Here is a 13830-nt window from a genome sequence, read left to right as displayed (position 1 = left end):
AAAATTATGTGCGCAAATATTTGTGCAACCAAATTGTACTGTGTGGACCAGTGTAAACCTTCGTAAATACCTACTAAATTTATATGAAGCCTGAAAATTAGGGGCATTTATTGGAAAGGAAGTGATATGGTATGAAACTAAGTTTGAACCTGTAAGTTATGGTTCCCAGTTAAACAAAGTCCACAATTAACAGGCAGTTTATTTATACAGTTACAAAAATTACTGGTAACAACATTTTCCAGAGGTCTATAAAAGGCATGAACAGTTCTTTATATACTGTAATTGTGCAGCCAAATTATTTCTTTATTAATTGTGTTATTATAAATTTAAGTAATTTGGAGACACTAATCTAAAGCTTAATCTCCTTTGTAAAACAACAAAGTAATGAAATCACACAGTATTACTGAGTTAACAATGAGAAACCAATGTTGTGCACTTGCAGCCCTTAATGCTGACAGGCATGTGAGATAATTACTCATAGGTCACAAATAATTTCAGGCCCTTTAAAAAAACTTACAAGTACATAAAACTTAAGTGCAAGTACAGTTTCGTTACGACAAAGCAGCAGAATTATCATACAGAACATGGGAGTGATGGCAGCACTAACGTATAGTACAAACTGAGTTTAATCTTTAGGCAGTGCTGCAGAAGACCACACAGATTTTCACTAAACTCTGGGCAATCAGTTACTGATAGTATTCTTCAAGCAATCCCACTTCAGTTTGGGCCTTAACACTTACGGCCTTAACACTTACACACTTAAGCATGATAGTGACAAGAATTTCAACACTCATAGACGTACTAGTTCAGCTTGAAGCAATCACGCACAGCTTCCCCAGTCAACCAGTTTTATATTTTTGCAAAAATTTTAATTTCTACAACCAAGAGTCGAATCTCAACAGCTACCCAAAGTCTAAATGAAGCCAATCAAAATCAGTGAAGCAGTTACTTTTATTATATATAGTGCAACCTTTCATGAACAATGGACAATAAAATGCTTCTGTCCTCTGCCTGTCTCACTCAAATTTGCAACAGCATCGACAAATCTAAAAAGTAACAGTAGCATTTACAGCACCCACATCAGCTGGTTCATAAACATTAATTCAGTAAACATATGTACGGTACCTTACTGCACCATGGATGTTCTCATCCAGATACAAGCATTTAATGTTTACAGTATATCAGTAGCACCATATGTGTTGCCATCTTTGTTGGTGTCAGGGCCAGAAAGAACCTCAATGCTCTCGTCAGTCATGTACACTGGTTTCAGACATAATGAGAAATTACTCCAGAACTTAATTATTAAGAAAATCAAAACACAAATCTCTAATTCTGAAACTACAAAAACGGACAAGCAGATGCGGGCTTTCTTACCCACAAAAATTTTCATTTTTTAATTAAGTAGACACTGTCATGGTTAATCCACCCTAATCAGCCAATTGCTGCTGTGCGGGCAACATAAGCAACATTCACAGTTTATAACAACAACACTTTTATTATCATTAATCTTTAACCAAGCATTAAGTGACTTGCAAGTTAATTACATTCTATACTCAGTAAAGCTCCCAAAAGGAGATTACAATAATGAGGTGAAGTTTAATGAATAATGGTTTCACAATTTTTTTAACACAAAAGAAAATACGAACAGATACACCCCTTTGTGACACATTTTTTTAAACACGTAACGTCACATAGGCATGGGCAAAGTCAAGTAGCAGAAGGGACGGGAAGGGCACTGAACCCAGACCAGTGGCAGCTAGACCCAGAACCCACAGCAATAAATAATGGCCTTGATGTAACCTTAAAGGACGAGGGCGAATAGCATAATACCAAGTCAGCTTAGAAATTTAAACTACGCTAATAGGTTAACAAATGCTCACTGAAACTGGGGAGCTCATTTAAATTCCCCCTTAACAGGTTACTGATAAACTGTCAAGTAAGGCTACCATTTCACAGTTTACAAGCGAACAAGAAATGCAAGTAGATAACACAGAACGTACAGATTCAATGTTAAGCCTGTGCTTTGAACCAACTATAACAACATCTACATGGCTCACTGTACCAGGAAAAATATTACAGTTTCACCATTCTGCCTTATGCTATCTGTCACTCTGAACAGCAATGGTACCAATTAATACACCTTGCTTACTCAGACCGTATCACATCACAAAATCCAGATAAACCTTTAACCAAACACAATAACACGTGTTTATTTAAGCAGCACTAAATAGAGGGGACCTTTCGGTCGGCAAGACAACAGTTTCCAGTCATAGTGCCGATACTTGGGAAGCAAGGATCAGTATAATATGCGCACCAAAAACATGACAAGCAATTCTCGCTAAATCTTTTATAAAATCCTTTACAGATCCAAATCAGGGCCGCACGGCTGGATTCGGGTAATGGGCCGAGTCCAGTTCCCACACTACAAGCCAGGTTTGGTCTTGCAAACGTGTCGAACACACCTCAACCTCTGCGTCGTGCCCCGGCCTGCTCAACCACACTCGCCTCTGATTCTCACGCGCCGCGCGGCTCTCCGGCTGTCCCCTTTCTAAACCCCCACGACCGCCGCAGCCAAAAGCCACGTCGAACGACCGAGCCCAAAGATCACACCATGCCGACACGATCGATCAATCGATACGAGCCGGCACGGCTCAGACACAAGTACCATATTACACTGCAGCATTCTTACCCATACACAACTGTCACAACGACACAGCAGTAATAGAAAAACCATGAAGTACAAAACGGTAACTCAATTATTTGCACAGGCTACCACTGCAACATACACAGAACGGAACATTACCCCATAAGCCATGATACACAAAATTTTTGGACCATACTGATCTAAATGCTCGAGAGAGTACAATGATTCCAAACGGTGGCTCGCTTTACCAGCCAATCAAGCCTCACGCGGAGACAAAAATATCACGCTTGTCCCTAACACAGTAAAAAAATGTAAATCACAAGTCTGAAATGTCGTAGCTAACTATTAATAGTTGGTACTAGGTCAGGGAAGCACAAAAGCCAAGTTTTAGGACACAAAAGTTTGTGGCCATGAATGGGGGATATTCTCACCGAAGAAATAAGTTGATCGCCTCAATCTTTCCACAATTACAACGGCTGCACACATCCCTTCCGTGTTGTATCTACAGTGCCCAACAGCTTCTTTTTCAGGAAGCTGCCCCCTCAAGACTGTGTTCGGCTTTTTACTGCAGCCCGCCAACAGGCCCCACACAATGTACCTTCAGCAACTCACACTAGCAGAGTAAACAACCCTCTCGAGCAAGATGCTCGCTCCTCAACCGCCTCTCAATAGCCTTTTTTTAAGGTCTAGCCTGACCTCTGGTGTCGCCTGTCAGTTTGCGTCTGCCGAAGTTGTAACCAGGGCGAGAGCAGAGTCGATAGCGAGCAGTACACCAGAAACACTGGCACCCACAACACAGAAAATAAGAGTGTTATCACAGAAAATAACTCGATGATATTTAAATTCCTCAGTATCCTTATCTTGCAATTTTTGTCGTTGAACGATATAATTTAATTGGAATCTCTAGTCGATATCTCGATCTGACAGCATCGAGCATCGGTGATAGTGGGATGGAGGGAGTATGAAAATGTTTTGAAATGTAGATGTGTTATGTGCTGTAGTATGTGTATTGTAACAAATGTGTAATGCTGGGGAAACCATGGAACGTGCTAATAATTATATGTGTTATCTCGAGAATAGATTTGTACTTCTTGGAGAGTTTACGACAGCAGAACTATAATGTATCTTCGAGGGCTAACCACACACGGTGTTCTCACTGTAAATCAACAAAAACAGTGCTTTAGCTGGAGACAAGAGAAGAGATAAAATGAGATCATTCGTACAAGTATGTTAAGGAGTTGTGTGTCATTCGGCGTAATTTTAAGCATAAGTATTGTATGTATTTTCGTCTGTATTTGAAGTTAAATTATATTTAAATGCCTTCAACACAAAGCCAATCAGGGTTCCAGTCTTTTGTTAAAGATATAGCGATTAGTAATGATAGTCCCTTACATATGTAACACTAGACCGTTATTTTCCATTACGTATATTGTTTTATTCCGAAATGCTTTTCCGTCAGAAGAAAGTTCGGTAGCCGACTACCCGTTGCTAATGGAACAGAGGGAACTGTTAAAGACTGTAGTCCCAAAGATAAGTAGGCCCTACACGAAATTAACGCAAGGTACAAGCGTTATAGCCAACGAAAAGCCTACACTGAAGTTGAAGGTCCTGTTGATTCTGTATAGTATGCAGTTTTCTCGTGAAAAAGAGATGCGGGGGAGTTGAAATGTTGCAGAAAATTTAATTGCTTGTGTCTCATACATATACGCGCGCAAAATTGAGGTTTTCCTGTGGTCCACCCTTTTCAGTATTCGTTCCATAGGCCCAAAAAATGAGATGATGCTCGTGAGTGTGGAACATGTCAGAAAGTATAACATAAAACATTTGAATATAATACTACCATGATCATTTGTTAGGAGACTGTTGAAATAGATAAATATGATGGGGTACACTGGAACAGCTAATATTTACTGAATGAACACGCTGCACTATTAATAGATTGATCATACACAAAATACCTAATTTTGACTGTTTGTGACCATGTGCTGTCAAAACTGAAATCTAATGGACATTTTTACTTAAATAGGCGTAACAGTTTCTGTTGAGATACTCATCTAGAGTTTAGAAGGAGCTGTCTATCAAAAAGTCTTTCAAACACTGTTTAAACCGTGCTTCATCTGAAACCAAGTTGAGGAATGGCCCTTGTTCTGTTCAGGTTTATTCCTGACATGCTCCTTATAAAAATATGGTAACAGCTTGATTGTCTTTCAGTCTTTGCAACAAAAAAGTTTGTTGCGTGGTCAAGTGTCGGCTTACATGTTTTTATCCACATCCTTTTTTTTTTTCAGTTTCCCAAATGCCCCTATGCTTTTGTTTGCATGTTGATCCAATTGTCAAACAGGAATGTCAGTTTGAGGCTTCGAGCTAGATTGATTTGAACTCATATTTCCTGTAGACTATGCAGGATGTTATTTTATTGCAAGTCGAGTCCTCTCATTGAATGTACCAGCTATCTAATGTCTGCACTTGAGTGCTGAAATTACCTGAATGTGTTTATAGAGCAGAAGATTTAAGTTCATACTTGTCTACAGTAAGCAAGTGATAATATATCAACATACAATGTGTATCACCAAATATGGTATTACGATGCAGTAAATGTTACCCTCTGGGATGATTTAAGTAAAATTGACTGTGCGTTACCTAATGGATTTGGATTATTCAACCTGAATTTAATATAACAGTAGAAACCAGAAAGCTAAAGATTGAAATTTGGAAAAATGTTTTAAGCTACGAAGGTTACTTAAATGAAATAAAATATGGTCACCAGCCTGAGTAGCATTATCTGATGCCTAGTCTCCATGATTCTTTATTATGCCATTGATCTCTTAAATTGGTGGAGATTTGTATATTGACTGGACATGGCCACAGTATATTAATTGTTTAGATTCTATAAGATGTTTGAAAGACCCTTCTGCATCCATCCATAATCGAACTCTTCATTAGATGTTTTCTTGGTTCTGGATATTCCCAGTGATCGTACGAACATATCTATTTCAGTGGCCTCCGAATTAATTGCCACTTTCTAGATGTAACTCTTCATGTCTGTGCACCATGTAACAAGCAACTTTTAATTATAGTTCAGTGGATAATGTGTTTCTGTTTCTTTCCTGTTTTGCTACTCCTGAAGATTCTGTTTAAACAAGAAATCAGTGTTCTAGCTTGAGTTATTCATTTTGTAATTTCATCATCACCTTTAAAGGTGGTATCAAATTCTGTTCCTAGATATGTTTAACTATTGTGAGCCGCATTTTCCTCTGTATCTTGTTTTCATGCTGGATAGTTCTGCCTCTGTTGGAAGATATTTTGTTCTCTCGATGTTAAGCTCCAAGCTCCATTGTTTATACTCTACCTCTAGTTGTAGTTTCCGTGCCATAATTCTTGATGACCTTTTTGTTGTCAATCATGACTTGATTGTCTGTGCATTTCAGTTTTATACTAGCAGGTTTCACACATACCTCTAACGATTTCTCTGCATTATTTCATTGATTTTACTGTTTATATTCTAAACAGGATAGATGGCACATGATAGCCTCGATACAAACCCTCAGTGACAGGAAACTTTAGAGATTGTTCCATGAATAGGTTTTATTCTTAATGTTGAACCATTATACAAATTTTGGAGAACACATGTTAAAGTTTGATTGATATTTGAGCCCTGTAACACTTTAGGAAATACGGAAGCATCTGATTCCACCCGTCTGCTTTGACCCATGACCAAACATCAACAAGAAAAACAGCGAAATTGGTCACAATGTGCATCATCAGCCAATTTCAAAGTACTTGACAAGCGAACGACCACAAACTCTTCCAGTACCAACCTGACAGACACTATCCACAATGTCAAATGACTCGCAAGGGATCACCAACAAATTCTGCAGCGTGCCATCAATCAACACAGTTAAGTCATGGATCAAAGCAGACTGTTCGAATCGCACCCTTCAGTTGGCCTCAACATCCTCTGAAATGTCATTTGCACATTCTGATCTATGTCCAAGCCTTCAGTTTATCCCTTCTATTTCGCTTTTCAGTGCAAGCTATTCCTAGATACCTTGGCATATCTTCACTAATCATTCCTTATTACTATCAAATCTAAATTACTACTAAGTTGATCTATACAGCATTAGAAAAAGTATTATTTGCTCCCCTTGGGTTAAATGTTGATAAAACTGAGACTATTTATGGATTCTTCTGTTACATTTTAGTAGGACAGTTCCACATTTAAGGTTGAATAACAAAAACACTGTTTTTGTTTATTCCAAACTAGTTTTCATCTTACTGGGCTATCTTCAGGGAACAACTGACTAACATCTGGAAGGGGCACTAGTTCGTGACACACACACACACACACACACACACACACACACACACACACACACACAGTCTCTCTTTCTCCCCCTCTCTCACTCCCACTCTCCATTCCACTACAATATTGATAGTTCCTGATGTTAAAGGATGTGCTTATCAACCATCAAGTTGTGCCACAAACTCCTTTTCTCCCCAATTTGATTCCATACCTCCTCATTAATGGCAGAGGCCAACAAAAAAAATTTTTTTAAACACTTTTTTTGCTTTGATAGTTGATGTTTATAGATTTTAATGAGCTGAATACAAATCTAGCCTAATTTCTTTTTGTATCACCCATAGCTTTCGAGCAATATGCTTTTTATTATATAGTATAAAAATCCGATGCTATATGGTAAATGGGGAAATTAATGATATGCTTTTTTACAACATAAGCGTGGTTTGTATTTACAGTAAGCTATTTGAAACAATGATGTGTTAATAGAGGTTTCAGTTGTCAACTGGAATTGGTTTGTATTTTGTTTCTCATTTTTCATTGAGCTTCTTGTGTAACTTTTTCTACTATGAGTTGCTTACTGAACTTCTCGGTGAAATGACCAACAGTAGTCCCCCATCATGTTGGTGTTCCAGCAGCCTTGGTAGCGTTTTTCCATCGCTTTGATGTCTTGGTGAAAATGCTCTCCTTCCTACTCACTAACATCTCCCATATTGTCCGGCTAGTAACCAAGGTGACTGTTCAAAAAGTGAACTTTCAAGGTCATTAAACATACTAAAGTTGTAAAATTCTTTAACATTGTGGCTGTAATAGAAACAAATTCTGGGTCTTTTTTATGTCCTAAGAACTTTGTAACGACTTGCTTCAATGATACTAATGCTTCTTTCTTATTTAAGGTCAGTGTGGATTCAAAGTTATCATCAAACATCAGTTTTGTATTGTCAGGTTATAACACTATACTGCATCGCGTATTATATCAACATACAATGTGTATTACCAAATATGGTATTACGATGCAGTAAATGTTACCCTGTGGGAGGATTTAAGTAAAATTGACTGTGCGTTACCTAATGGATTTGGATTATTCAACCTGAATTTAATATAACAGTAGAAACCAGAAAGCTAAAGATTGAAATTTGGAAAAATGTTTTAAGCAACGAAGGTTATTTAAATGAAATAAATTATGGTCACCAGCCTGAGTAGGCATAGTAATATGAAACATTACTTTTAAATAATATGTATTGAATTCTGCTAAAGGAAAGCTACTAATACTTCTTTCCCAGAGAAGTGCAATGAAACTCTACTATAATAAGATAGTGATACAGTAAATACTAGCAGTCATAAATAGTATGTGCAAGCTCTCACAGGAACAATTGACACTTTATCTCTTCTCGACAGTAATACTTTGTTATATATAAATTATCTCATCATCAATTGTTGTGAAAGATACCACTAAACCAAAAATGGACATGTACATGGTCCTGTTTCAATAGTTACTTTTTATATAGTACAAATATAATGAAGTCACTGGCAACAGGATTTTTACACGCAGTATAAAGCAATCTTATTTCTATTTTTTATGAATAAAAGCAATTAGGCCCTACTGTAACTTTATCTTTTATAGGCAAAGACATAGGTGGGGTCCTCAGACTGTCTTTCCAATTTTTACTACACAAAGCACATAAAATTTACTTCAACTGCAATTAATATATTCATTTTTCAAGTTGGTTTATTTATTTTAAGCCACTTTAAATTAGGAACTCTTGAACTGTTCATTGCGGTAAAGCAAACTAAACACACTTTTTGAGACAATTTGTAATGTGCAAATTTTGGTATTATTCTTTTATTCAAATTTCACTCACCTCGCAGGACTTTAAAACAGTTAAAGCCAGTGATATTTCATACAGGTTCTTAAGTATGACTTTAAATGCATTTTACTCTAACGAACCTCAAAATAACGCGCTTCCTTTTGTTATTAGCACAACCAGTAATTTTCACTGACAGAATTAACTGCATTTAATCTTTGAAGCGTAAATACTTCGAATTAAGAAACATATCAAACATTATGGAGGTTTTCATAAATGCAATACTAACTACCTCCCTGGATTTCAATGAAACCCACAGTATTTCTATACATCTTGTTGCATTCAGAATTAAGCAACCCCAACAATCACTTATTTTCAATTGTTTTTCACATACAGGGTACTTGGATGTTAGTAATTATGTGGAATGGATCCTGAGAGATATGATGAGAGGAACCAATTCAAGGGTTGGACACACAGTTTAAAATAATTTGCCAAATCATTGCAAATTAAACAACACCTAAATTTACTGGTTCATACTGTGACAAAAATCTGACCCCTTAGATTTTGCTGAAGTGATGATGCAGTATTGGTTGGTGGCGAGTACATGGTTGCTACCTGGTCTCTCCTCTAGATGTGATTGGTGCTATTATCTTCTTCTTGGCGACGACATTTCCAACAATAGAGCCTTTTTCATTTATAGAGCACCATTTTATAGCCGTACACACATCTGAGGCCTTTGCCTATTGCAGCCAGGTACTGGAAGTCTCACCCGGTACCTACACAGCTCACTCTATTGCTGTTCAGACCAAAACTATCCAGTAGGTAGCTGCCGACTAACTATGCTCTCTCACTGGGCACCCAGACTGAGTGCCACATCAACATTTTAGCCTGCACCAAGCACATTTTGGTGCAAGCCAACTCACTTTCGTTACAAATGGGAAATACTGTTGCTTTTCATTTTATACAGTGCAAGTCCGTAGGTATGAACCAGCTTGTACATCTTTTAAAAATTCTAATATTTAAATACATTAACATGTAGACACAAAAGCCACATAATTATATAACATTTTCCTCCAATTAATACAAAGAGTTTAAAGGTAAAGAGAAAAAATTTAACACAACTTTTCACTTCATTACAGTAGGTCAAATACATTACATAGTAAAAAAAATACATACTTGACATTAAACAGAATTAATCATTACAAAATATTTACAGACTTAATTATGGTGTTACACAAGCCCCATGTTTCATTGAGGTTTCCCATCAGGGATACGTCAAGGAAACATCCATAACACTTAAACGGTGTTGGCTGTCAAAAAAAAATTATCCATCCAACTTAAGTTGTGTTAAAAATAAATTAAATAAATAAATAAATAATTGCATATTATGAGCATACAATAAACACACTAATAATTCAAACACTTTATACACAACATTCTCAAAACTAGACACATACAGTATTATTCATTTCTACATGCACAGATGATAATCCAGTCTCAATCTATGAAACAATAAGTCCATCATCAAACAAGACATCAGCAGACATATTCATTTCATGTATATGTAGTCCCATTCATCCTTACTCTGCAAAACAGTATATAATATAACCTACTTAACTTGGAAAAATGGTATAGCATTCTAGAGAGAAGCATATATGTACATACAAGAACGTACATTAACAAAAGCACAGAACATTTTACACTATTCAGAAAACGTTGAAATACTCACAAAAAAAACTCCAAATATGCCAATATATACAAAACGATTCACACAAAACCGTCATACATTTCACATAAATTTTCTCAGCATATTATAGTCTTAGGTGGAGAATTCAATTTACCAGATATGGACTGGGACACGCAGATGTTTGGGATGGGTGGTAGGGACAGAGCATCGAGTGACATTATACTGAGTGCACTATCCGAAAATTACCTCTACCAATTAAACAGAGAACCGACTCGTGGAGATAACATCTTGGACCTACTGATAACAAACAGACCCAAACTTTTCGACTCTGTAAGTGCAGAACAGGGAATCAGTGATCATAATGCCGTTGCAGCATCCCTGAATATGGAAGTTAGTAGGAATATAAAAAAAGGGAGGAAGGTTTATCTGTTTAACAAGAGTAATAGAAGGCAGATTTCAGACTACCTTCCCCCAGGGGCTCATCATTCACTTGCTGAGTACGGGTTTGGCGACCCCGGGGTCCTGAGCTGGGGACTGGTCTGCGCCGCCAGTGTCCTGTCACCGTAACCCCCGGACATTCTTCAGCGACCACCGTACGGCGCGGCGGTGAAATGTTGTGTGCTGCGGGGAATGGTAATCTTGGCTTGACCGCCTGGATTGCGAGGAAGGCCAACCTCTATAAAAACCCCTCAATCTTTCGGTGTGCTCCGCGCCTAGAAGATGCATGGCTGTTGGGGTGGAACAGTCGCAAGCGGGCAACCTCTGGGGCACCTGCCACACCGCAGTTGTATAAGGCTTACTCAGGCACACGGGGCTCTGTCTGAGCGGACTTTTAGTTCCCTAGCTGCTCGTGGGACCGCAATGGACCCTTCGACCTCTACATTTCCCCCTACCAGTGGCTTGGGTGGGCCGCTGGTAGGAAAACACACCCCATCGAAAAAGCGGCTACGCGCTGCGAGTCCTCCAGCGCCTGGTGTTGCTAGAGATTTAACAGAATGTAGTAACGGAGCACATGCTGTTAACCAGAATGTGTTTTTGATTATTAAAAGGAAGGAGGGTAGCTTTGAGAGGGCTTCTCCCTTTTACATCCACAAGGGTCTTGAGGGAATTACAGGAACACTGAAATCTGTAAAGCGACTGCGCAATGGGACTCTGTTAGTTGAAACTTCTAGTTCCCGTCAAGTCGCTGCCCTACGGAAAGCAACCTGTCTAGGAGAGTACGCTGTCGAGACCGAGCTCCACTCCACTTTGAATTATAGTAAGGGTGTTGTGACGTGTAGGGACTTGGTGGATATCCCCATAGACGTGTTAAAATCTGAGTAGGCTGACGAAGGAATTGTTGATGTGCAGCATATTATGAAACGAGTCAATGGGGACCTCGTCAAATCTGACTCGTTTATTCTCACGTTCAGTTGCCTGAGACTCCCAGAGCATGTTAAAGCGGGGTTCTTACGTTTGCCCGTACGGCCATATTTCCCCAACCCAATGCGCTGTTTTAAATGTCAGCGCTTTGGGCATACTACATTGGGGTGCAATGGGATAGCCACTTTTGGTAAATGTGGTCAGCCTGCCCATGACGGAGCCGATTGTTCATCGCCTGTGAAGTGCGTGAATTGCTCTGGGAGTCACCCTGTCTGGAGCTGGATCTGCCCCATCTATCTCGAAGAACGGAAGGTACAGGAGATTAAAACATCTAAGCGCATCCCCTATGGTGAGGCCAAGAAGCTCTTTAAGGCCATGCAACCTCCTGTGTTTTCAACATCTTTCGCTTCCACTCTCAAAAAACCGGTACAACTGGCCACTGTTGCTACGCAAGCGGAGGTTGCTAGTGTTAGCACTAATACCTGCGCTTGCCAGTGCACTTGTGCTGCTGCGGTTGTTTTGCAATCTGCGGCTCTCCCCACTACATCGGACAAGGCTGTGGTTGCTGACATTGAGGTACTTCCTGCCTCTCCCCATATGGCGCCTTCTGCCCAGGCGAGTCAACCTCCAACTGTTGACAAGGCTCTGCATTCCAAGCCCCCCAAGACAAAGCCTCAGAAGATGAAGGTTCTGCCACCTGAGGAGACTAGTCAGTGTCGGTCCGATGACGAGACCATCGTACTGTCTGACATCTCCCGTGGGTCGTCATCGGAGCTTATGGACATTGATGTCGACCCGGGGTGATCTTCTTGCCCCAGGAATAAATTTCCGGCCAGTACGGTCTCTCCTCCAAAACATAGAGGCAGGGTGAAAGTTCAGCCACCCTGATCACTGGCTCCCATATTACAGTGGAACCTGAATGGGTTCAGGACGCATGTGGCCGAATTACAACTCCTTATACGAGAGTGCCCCTTGTGCTTCTGTCTCCAAGAGACACATTTTCGGACCACTGATTCTCCTTACGGGGCTATATCTGACGGGGCAAAGGGTGTTGTTGCGGTTTTTGTCCGTGACATGCACCCCTCATCTGAGCTCCCTCTCGTCACCGAATTGCAAGCAGTTGCAGTTGACATTCTTGTGGGTCGCAGGCTCACAGTCTGTTCAGTTTATTTACCACCTCCGGATGCGATATACTCTGAGGCTTTCACGGACCTTATTAGCCAACTCCCCCGCCCATTTCTTCTTCTGGGGGACTTCAACGCTCATAATATCTTATGGGGCTCTCCGACTACTTGCCCCAGGGGTCGCATTCTGGAAAGCGTCATGATGTCTGAAGAACTGTGCCTTCTCAAGTCTGGTGCTCCCACTCATTTCTATACTTCTTCTGGGTCATCATCGGCTATTGACCTTTCCTTTTGCTCTCCAGCACTCGCGGATTCTGCTCTGTGGGAGGCTGCAGCTGACGTCCATTCTAGTGACCACTTCCCCCTTTGGATTCGCCTCTTAGATGAGGCTGTGGCATTACCAGTGCCGCCCCGGTGGCACCTCTGCAGAGCTGACTGGACACTTTTCAGCCAACTGGCTGTTTTGGAACACCGTGCCAGCGTCCACGAATGGGTAGACCATTTTACAGCCGTGATCTCCCATGCTGCTGGACTGTCAATCCCACGGTCATCCGGTCATCCCAAGAGGCGTCCTGTCCCTTGGTGGACAACTGAGTGCCGCTCAGCCATCCGCGCCCGCCGTGCAGCACTGCGCCGCTTCAAGTGCCGTCCCTCAGCTGACAATCTTGCAGCCTTTTGGGTGGCAAGGGCCAGAGCGCGGCGAGTGATTAAAGAGAGCAAACGACGGTCATAGCAATCGTTCTTGAACTCCATCTCTCGCTCCGCTAGTTCTACGAAAGTATGGGAAGCCATCAGGAGGATTTCCGGGAAACTCTGCAAGCTTCCTTTTAACAGCATTGCTGCATCAGGGATGTCTCCTCACGGCGCCGAGAGACATTGCCCAGACACTGGCCATGCATTTTACGGACTCT

General features: G+C 40.4%; 1 protein-coding gene across 3 annotated transcripts in view; it reads left to right on the top strand.

Moving 5' to 3' along the window:
• The first annotated feature begins 3564 nt into the window (after positions 1–3564).
• The window catches only part of LOC126272656 (ribitol-5-phosphate transferase FKTN-like), a 101639-nt gene continuing 91373 nt past the window's right edge, over positions 3565–13830 (top strand). For 2 of the 3 annotated variants that reach the window (XM_049975665.1, XM_049975664.1), the window contains exon 1: positions 3581–3869. The gene's annotated coding sequence lies outside the window, so the exon portion shown is untranslated. Of the gene's footprint in view, positions 3870–13830 lie in introns of all 3 variants that reach the window. The other variant, XM_049975663.1, reaches the window with a different exon arrangement.

This window comes from Schistocerca gregaria, chromosome 5 (genome assembly GCF_023897955.1).
Source record: "Schistocerca gregaria isolate iqSchGreg1 chromosome 5, iqSchGreg1.2, whole genome shotgun sequence".
Taxonomy (NCBI): Eukaryota; Metazoa; Arthropoda; class Insecta; order Orthoptera; family Acrididae; genus Schistocerca; species Schistocerca gregaria.
The sequence above is the reverse complement of the archived record's forward strand: the minus strand, read 5'-3'. Positions and strand labels throughout refer to the sequence as shown.